The sequence below is a fragment of the Oncorhynchus nerka genome, unplaced genomic scaffold (genome assembly GCF_034236695.1).
Source record: "Oncorhynchus nerka isolate Pitt River unplaced genomic scaffold, Oner_Uvic_2.0 unplaced_scaffold_2583, whole genome shotgun sequence".
Classification (NCBI taxonomy): Eukaryota; Metazoa; Chordata; class Actinopteri; order Salmoniformes; family Salmonidae; genus Oncorhynchus; species Oncorhynchus nerka.
This window is the reverse complement of record NW_027038715.1, coordinates 27,927-36,436: the sequence shown is the minus strand read 5'-3', so window position 1 is coordinate 36,436 and position 8,510 is coordinate 27,927. Positions and strand designations below refer to the sequence as shown.

Here is an 8,510-nt window from a genome sequence, read left to right as displayed (position 1 = left end):
GACAGTGGATACAAATGTACAGAATTAACACAGAGCACAGGAGGTTGGTGGCACCTTAATTGAGGAGGACGGGCTCATGGTAATGGTTGGAGGGGAATTAGTGGAATGGTATGAAATATATCAAAGACATGGTTTCCATTTGCTCCGTTCCAGCCATTATTATGAGCCGTCCTCCCCTCAGCAGCCTCCACTGACACAGAGTTATTCAGAGTTAAGTCATCAAAGCTATGGTAAACACAGAGGGGAAAGGACAGTCAAAGAGAAAACATTGAGTGCAGTGCAATGATTATGTGTACAATAGCTAAGTCATGGTAAGAAGTACTACAGGTCTACAAAGAATAAGTGAAAGCCACTCACAGGGTCAGGTGTATTCTCTCTGCCTTCTCAGTTCTCAACTTCAGGAATGAGCTGGCTTTGATTGAATATCCATTCATTGTTAATGCAGCAGTCTGGTCCTCCTGTCCACACCATCATCATCATCATCATCAGCAACAGCAATGCCTTGCCCCCATTTCTGAATCCATTGTCTGCTGTCTACTCTCTCCACTCTCCTTATCTAGTCTCAGTCTCCTCTACACCTCACACACCCACATCTCTCTACCTTTCATCCGGTGACCATCTGACATGAAAGGTGGTCGAGACAGCCTCACTTCTCACTTTCATTTTAGTCTCCCCATCAATTATGAATGAATGGCACTCTGAAGAGAAAGGGCCAGCATGCTACCCATATTGATAATTTCGCTTAGGTGAATTTATAGACGCCTGAGCTCAATGCAGTGAACTTTGTAGGCAGATAGCCTATAGCGGTTTAGAGCGTTGGCGCAGTAACCGAAAGGTCGCTGGTTTGAATCCCCGAGCCGGCAAGGTGAAAAAATATATACCGTTCTGTCCTTGAGCAAGGCAGTTAACCCCCAACAACTGCTCTCAGGGCACTGATGACGTAGACGTCGACTAAGGCAGCCGCCAGTACCTCTGTGATTCAGAGGCGTTAAATGCGGAATGCATTCCGTTGTGCAACTGACTAGGTATGCCCATTCTCTTTCCATCTGTTAAATCTTCAAGATAGAAAGCAGCTCCTTATGGTAATTTTGTATGGGTATCCGCAATATTTTGCGGTGTATGCTTAATTGACAAAGGTAGACAATAATATCTCCTTCTGTGTCAGATTCCGTGTGGTGGGGTCTCCACGACTTGCAAATCCACCTCACCTCTCTATCTCGAGAACTCCTATCTTGAGGTCTACCCATTGTTTTGCCAGAGAACCTTTCATAACCCTTCAAGTGCACTGGCGCCACTGTAGTTCTGAATTTTAACTTGTGGCGGCGCTACTCGCTCAAATTTAAACGCGAGACCCACAAATAACCTGTGCGTCCTCTTATCTGAACTGTAAGCGGAAGTACTTCATACAGGACGACAGTGTACAGAACGGTAAGTGTTTTGTGTTATTTGTCTGTGTCACTACAATTATATTCTGGGTGACATCTGCAAGTAATGGCAGTGGTTTTGCTCCGGTTTGTGGATGTGGGCGTTTTATAATGAGAGGACACAGACGCGTGGAAAGAGAGAAGGAAGACAGGCAAAGTCACACGGAGGTTATTCGAAGAAAAATCTAAGCCCATTTCGTAAATACTCACACAGTGGTTGCGAAACACGACGCCGTTCTATTGGATGGTCAAGCCACTAGAATTATAACTCACACTCTTTGTGGTGGTTTATTGCCGTATCAGCAGTTGTCCGTGAAGTTAGCTAACGTTAGCTAGCTAGGGAATCTGTTTGCATAACATGAACAGCAGGGAACTATATTCATAGCCACTTAGCCAGCCATCTCTCACACACCTACATGTTACTGTATGGTGGTAAACAAGAATGTCTTGTATAGGTGTCCTTCCTCCCCCTGATGTCACTGTCCAACCATAGTAGCGCTGCCTGAGTAGTGGCCCTGTTTTGACTATGGTGCCATGAAATTACATTCATTTATCAGTCTTCTGTTCTCTTCCCCATTTATGTCTCCTTTCAGATGGCTCACCGGCTGCTACAGTCCGTAGAATTTGGACCCTCTCAGTAAAAGACCTTCGCTGTCTCCCGGCCTCCACCTCCTCCTTCTCTACCTCTCTGCGTTCCTCCACTACCCCTCTATCCTTCCTTTCCCCCAAACACACTCTGCCCCGCTCCTGCCCCACACTTCCCGCAGAGAGGTCTCCTTCAATGTGTAGGACCATGAGGGACTTCAGAGAGAGTCATCAACAGTGAGCTGCTCTGAAAGCTATGACTTCCATGCCCAGTGAGAAGCAATAGATTCATTCATTCATATGTTTCTATGGACCCTCAGAGGGGGATATTAGGCTCCACTTACAGCATTTCAAACGACCGTCTAATCAGAAAGCAAAGCCCTTAGAGACAATACATGGCTAAGCATCTATGTCTGCCTGTTGAAATTAGACTACCGAGATGACAGCAGGAAACAACTTTTATAGCAGGTATCAAATGATGGTTTACAACCATGCTTGTAAACCTGACCATAGCTTTTTCAACAATGCACCCAACACGTGAATCTATTTATTAATTGTATTGATTTTGACATATGCTCAACAGCTTTTCCTATTGTAAGACTAAAGCATAACAGTGGAAGTTGTGACTGAGTGCATATCATGTGATGATGACACCTTACCTATACTGTGTCTGGCTGCATGGCTTGACATCTGATGGTGTTTCCATTGGAGGTTGATCATTTGATGTTACACAACAAGAGGCAATGCCAGGACAGCCACATTGGGTTCATGCTCTTCTACAACATGTCAAACTTTTCGCTCCTCCCTTGGACTTGATGAATGAAGATCACTGTTTAGTAAGAAACTCCCCACACCTGGTTGTCTAGGTCTTAAATGAAAGGAGAAACCAAACCCCAGCAGACACTAGGCCCTCCATGGAATGAGTTTGACACCCCTGCTCTAGAAAATTACACACACAGCCTGAATATATACATACACACACAGTGGCTTGCAAAAGTATTCATCCCTCTTGGCATTTTTCCTATTTTGTTGCCTTACAACTTGGAATTGAAATAGATTTTTGGGCTTTGTATCATTTGATTTACACAACATGCCTACCACTTTGAAGATGCAAAATATTTTTTGTGAAATAAGACACAAAAAAAACAGAACTTGAGCATGCATAGCTATTCACCCCCCCAAAAGTCAATACTTCGTAGAGCCACCTTTTGCAGCAATTACAGCTGCAAGTCTCTTGGGGTATGTCTCTATAAGCTTGGCACATCTAGCCGCTGGGATTTTTGCTCATTCTTCAAGGCAAAACTGCTCCGGCTCCTTCAAGTTGGATGGGTGCTGCTGGTGTACAGCAATCTTTAAGTCATACCACAGATTCTCCATTGGATTGAGGTCTGGGCTTTGACTTGGCCATTCCAAGACATTTAAATGTTTTCCCCTTAAAACCACAAGTGTTGCTTTAGCATTACGCTTAGGTCATTGTCCTGCTGGAAGGTGAACCTCCACCCATCTCAAATCTCTGGAAGACAAACAGGTTTCCTCAAGAATTTCCTGTATTTATGCCATCTATCATTCCTTCACTCCTGACCAGTTCTGTCCCTGCAGACAGAACAACATACCCACAGATGATGCTGCCACCACGCGTCACTGTGGGGATGATATTCTCGGGTGATGAGGTGCTGGGTTTGCGCTAGACATAGCATTTTCCTTGATGGCCAAAAAAGCTACAATTTGATCTCATCTAACCAGAGTACCTTCCATAGATGTTTGGGAGTCTCCCACGTACTTTGGTGAACACAATGTGTTTGCTTATTTTTTTCTTAAGCAATGGCTTTTCTCTGGCCACTTTCTGTAAAGCCCAGCTCTGTGGGAGTGGATGGCTTAAAGTGGTCCTATGGACAGACTCCAATCTCCGCTGTGGTGCTTTGCAGCTCCTTCCAGGGTTATCTTAGGCCTCTTTGTTACCTCTTGTTAATGCCCTCCTTGCCTGGTCTGTGAGTTTTGGTGGGCAGCCCCTGGCAGGTGTGTTGTGGTTACATATTCTTCCATTTTTTAATAATGGATTTAATGGTGCTCTGTGGGGAAGTGTCTGATGCCATATTTTTTTCACCCAACCCCTGATCTGTACTTCTCAACAACTTTGTCCCTGACCCGTTTGGAGAGCTCCTTGAGTCTCATGGTGCCACTCTGTTTGGTGTGGTGTTGCAGAGTCTGGTGCCTTTCAGAACAGGTATATATACCGAAATCGTGATAGATCATGTGACAATTTAGATTGCACACAGGTGGGACTTTATTTAACTAATTATATGACGCTCGAAGGTAATTATTGCACCAGGATCTTATTTAGTGGCTTCATAGCAAAAGGGGGTGAATACATACAGTTGAAGTCAGAAGTTTACATACACTTAGGTTGAGTCATCTGATCTCGTTTTTCAACCACTCCACAAATTTCTTGTTAACAAACTATAGTTTTGGCAAGTCTGTTAGGACATCTACTTTGTGCACAACACAAGTAATTTTTCCAACAATTGTTTACAGACAGATTATTGCACTTATAATTCACTATCACAATTCCAGTGGGTCAGAAGTTTACATATACTATGTTGACTGTGCCTTTAAACCGCTTGGAAAATTCCAGAAAATGATGTAATGGCTTTAGAAGCTTCTGATAGGCTAATTGACATAATTTGGGTCAATTGGAGGTGTACCTGTGGATGTATTTCAAGGCCTACCTTTGCCAGTGCCTCTTTGCTTGACATCTTTGGAAAACCAAAAGAAATCAGCCAAGACCTCGGAAAAACAATTCTAGACCTCCATAAGTCTGCTTCATCCTTGGGAGCAATTTCCAAATGCCTAAAGGTACCACGTTCATATGTACAAACAATAGTACGCAAGTATAAATACCATGGGACCACGTAGCCATCATACCAGGAAGGAGACGCATTCTGTCTCCTAGAGATGAACGTACTTTGGTGTGAAAAATCCTAATCAATCCCAGAACAGCAAAGGACCTTGTGAAGATGCTGGAGGAAACGGGTACAAAAGTATCTATACCCACAGTAAAACAAGTCCTATATCAACATAACCTGAAAAGCCGCTCAGCAAGGAAGAAGCCACTGCTCCAAAACCGCCATAAAAAAATCCAGACTACTGTTTGCAATTGAACATGGGGGTGAAGATCGTACTTTTTGGAGAAATGTCGTCTGGTCTGATGAAACAGAACTGTGGCCATAATGACCATCATTATGTTAGGAGGAAAAAGGGGGAGGCTTGCAAGCCGAAGAACACCATCCCACTCGTGAAGCACGGGGGTGGCAGCATCATGTTGTGGGGGTGCTTTGCTGCAGGAGGGACTTGTGCACTTCACAAAATACATGGCATCATGATGAGGGAAAATTGTGTGAATATATTGAAGCAACATCTCAAGACATTAGTCAGGAAGTTTAAGCTTGGTCACAAATAGGTCTTCCAAATGGATAATGACCTCAAGCATGCTTCCAAAGTTGTGGCAAAATGGCTTAAGGACAACAACATCAAGGTATTGGAGTGGCCATCACAAAGCCCTGACCTCAATCCTATAGAAAATTTGTGGGCAGAACTGAAAAAGTGTGTGCGAACGAGGAGGCCGACAAACCTGACTCAGTTACACCAGCTCTGTCAGGAAGAATGGGACAAAATTCACCCAACTTATTGTGGGAGGCTTGTGGAAGGCTACCCAAAACGTTTGACCCAAGTTAAACAATTTAAAGGGAATGCTAATTGGAATGTGATGAAAGAAATAAAAGCTGAAATAAATAATTCTCTCTACTATAATTTTGACATTTCACATTCTTAAAATAAAGTGGTGATCCTAACTGACCTAAGAAAGGGAATTTTTACTATGATTAAATGTCAGGAATTGTGAAAAACTGAGTTTAAATGTATTTGGCTAAGGTGTATGTAAACTTCCGACTTAAACTGTATGCACGCACCACCTTTTCAGTTTTTTCTTTTTTATAATTTTTTTAAACTTCACAAATTTGGACTATTTTGTATGTCCATTACATTAAATCCAAATAAAAATCTATTTAAATTACAGTTTGCAATGCAACAAAATAGGGAAAATGCCAAGGGGGTGTATACTTTTGCAAGACACTGTATATACAGTACACATGACCTTGATATGCATGGTGGTCAGTGTTGACCTGGTCTATGTTTTTGCCAACTTGTTGACATTGTCTTGCTATGCAACAATGTAATGTTATTGTCAGGTTCTATTCTGTACTCACAGATATACACTGCTCAAAAATAAAGGGAACACTTAAACAACACAATGTAACTCCAAGTCAATCACACTTCGGTGAAATCAAACTGTCCACTTAGGAAGCAACACTGATTGACAATAAATTTCACATGCTGTTTTGCAAATGGAATAGACAACAGGTGGAAATTATAGTAATTAGCAAGACACCCCCAATAAAGGAGCAGTTCTGCAGGTGGTGACCACAGACCACTTCTCAGTTCCTATGTTTCCTGGCTGATGTTTTGGTCACTTTTGAATGCTGGCGGTGCTTTCACTCTAGTGGAGATCCCCTAGAGACCATCCGCCACCTCATCAGGAGCATGCCCAGGCGTTGTAGGGAGATCATACAGGCACGTGGAGGCCACACACACACACTACTGAGCCTCATTTTGACTTGTTTTAAGGACATTACATCAAAGTTGGATCAGCCTGTAGTGTGGTTTTCCCACTTTAATTTTGAGTGTGACTCCAAATCCAGACTCCAAGGGTTGATAAATTTGATTTCCATTGATAATTTTTTGTTTGATTTTGTTGTCAGCACATTCAACTATGTAAAGAAAAAGTATTTTAATAAGAATATTCCATTCATTCAGATCTAGGATGTGTTATTTTTGTGTTCCCTTTTTTTTTTGAGCAGTGTATATATTTTGTTAAGACTTTTTGATTGAAATTTCAAGAATACCTTCAGTATTATTAGTTCTAAATCCAGACATCCCATGTTTGTTCTTTAAAGGTGGTGTGGTCCCTGCAAGATACTGGGCCAAGATTAGAGAAAGCTGTCGCCAAAACAGAACGGGCAAAGTTGCCATGGCAAAGGTCGCATATAGACGATCACACAGACTTGGCCATTGAATATGGGGTAAGTGGAAGCTGTTGGGACATTATTGATTGATATTGCAAATGTTAGTTAGAACTAATGTGACCTTAGTAAATGTTCCCTTCCTTGAAGTAACTCCTGATCTAAAATGGTGGGATTTGTGAAAAAAAGGACTCCACTACATAGTTTACAGCAACCCAGTCATATCAGATCAGGGATTACTAGAAGGAAGGATGAATTTGTTCTAGAACAGTGCCTTTGACTGATGTCATTGTGGTGACTGACCTCTACTTTCTCACAGGTATCGGGCGGTCCCTACGGTAATCGCCATGCGAGGAGGCGACGTCATCGACCAGTTTGTGGGAATCAAAGATGATGAGGCGCTGGACTCCTGTTTGTCAGCAAGCTCGTTGGACAATGAACACATCCCTGTGATCCAACCACTTATGACCCCATTGTTGTCTGAGCCTGGCCTGGTCCTCAGCGCTACATGACCATGTTGAACCTGTTAAAACAACTAACAACCCACCCACCACCTGACCACAACCCCACCTGACAAACAGGGGGCACACGCTCACACCCATCCCTAAACTCTCTGCTTTGTATTATTCTGTCTGTCTATTGTCTAGTGATGGGTGTGTGCTTGTGTGAACTTCAATTCCCTCTTTATACTCATATATTGCTTCCATCTTGCAGCGTTCCTCCCTCCATCAACCTGTAATGTAATGGCCCCAACCTGTAATATAATGGCCCCACCCTGTGGAAACTGGTAGAGCAGCCTGAGCCAGTGTGTACCAGTTTACTACAATAGATTGTTTAGGTGGGCAACTACACTGCTGTACTTTATTGCATTGTACCGGGACAAGTCGTTTAGTATTAAGTGGGGAGGGACGTTAACAGGAAATGTGATATTGGTGAATGAGCTGTGATGTCTCTCTTTGCAGTTCCTGCTTTAGTCCACTCGAGGGCGGCCTTCCCCTAGCATTGTAGGCTGCACGGTCATTTTACACCATTATGCCTAATGTGAGAGTGGAATGTGTCTGTATGCATGTATCTATGAGTTTCTCAGTCTGTATCGGTCTGTCTCTTGGTTTTGACTGAGAAATTCGAGATAAGTGGGAAACACAAATATGGTTATATGGGTTTGATTTAGATTTTATTTCAATAAACTATGTAATATGACCAAGAGAATAAATAAAGGATATTAAAGGTTTTCTATATTTCGAGTGTGAATTGGTTTGTGGTCTGCTATTACATGCGGTAAAGGACTAAGAATCATGAGGAAGTGGTTTCATAGTAATATTGGAGGACTTTAGACCTATATATGACTTCTTTAGCTGTAAAAAAAATATTCTTTTATAATTTTATTTTTGGGGGTATGCCAACTATGAAGTTTACATCTAATCAT

The 8,510-nt window shown here is 42.4% G+C and overlaps 1 pseudogene; it reads left to right on the top strand.

The window, feature by feature from the left end:
• Positions 1-2,017: 2,017 nt before the first annotated feature.
• On the top strand, positions 2,018-7,759 carry LOC135567122 (thioredoxin, mitochondrial-like; annotated as a pseudogene).
• The last annotated feature ends 751 nt before the right edge of the window (positions 7,760-8,510 follow it).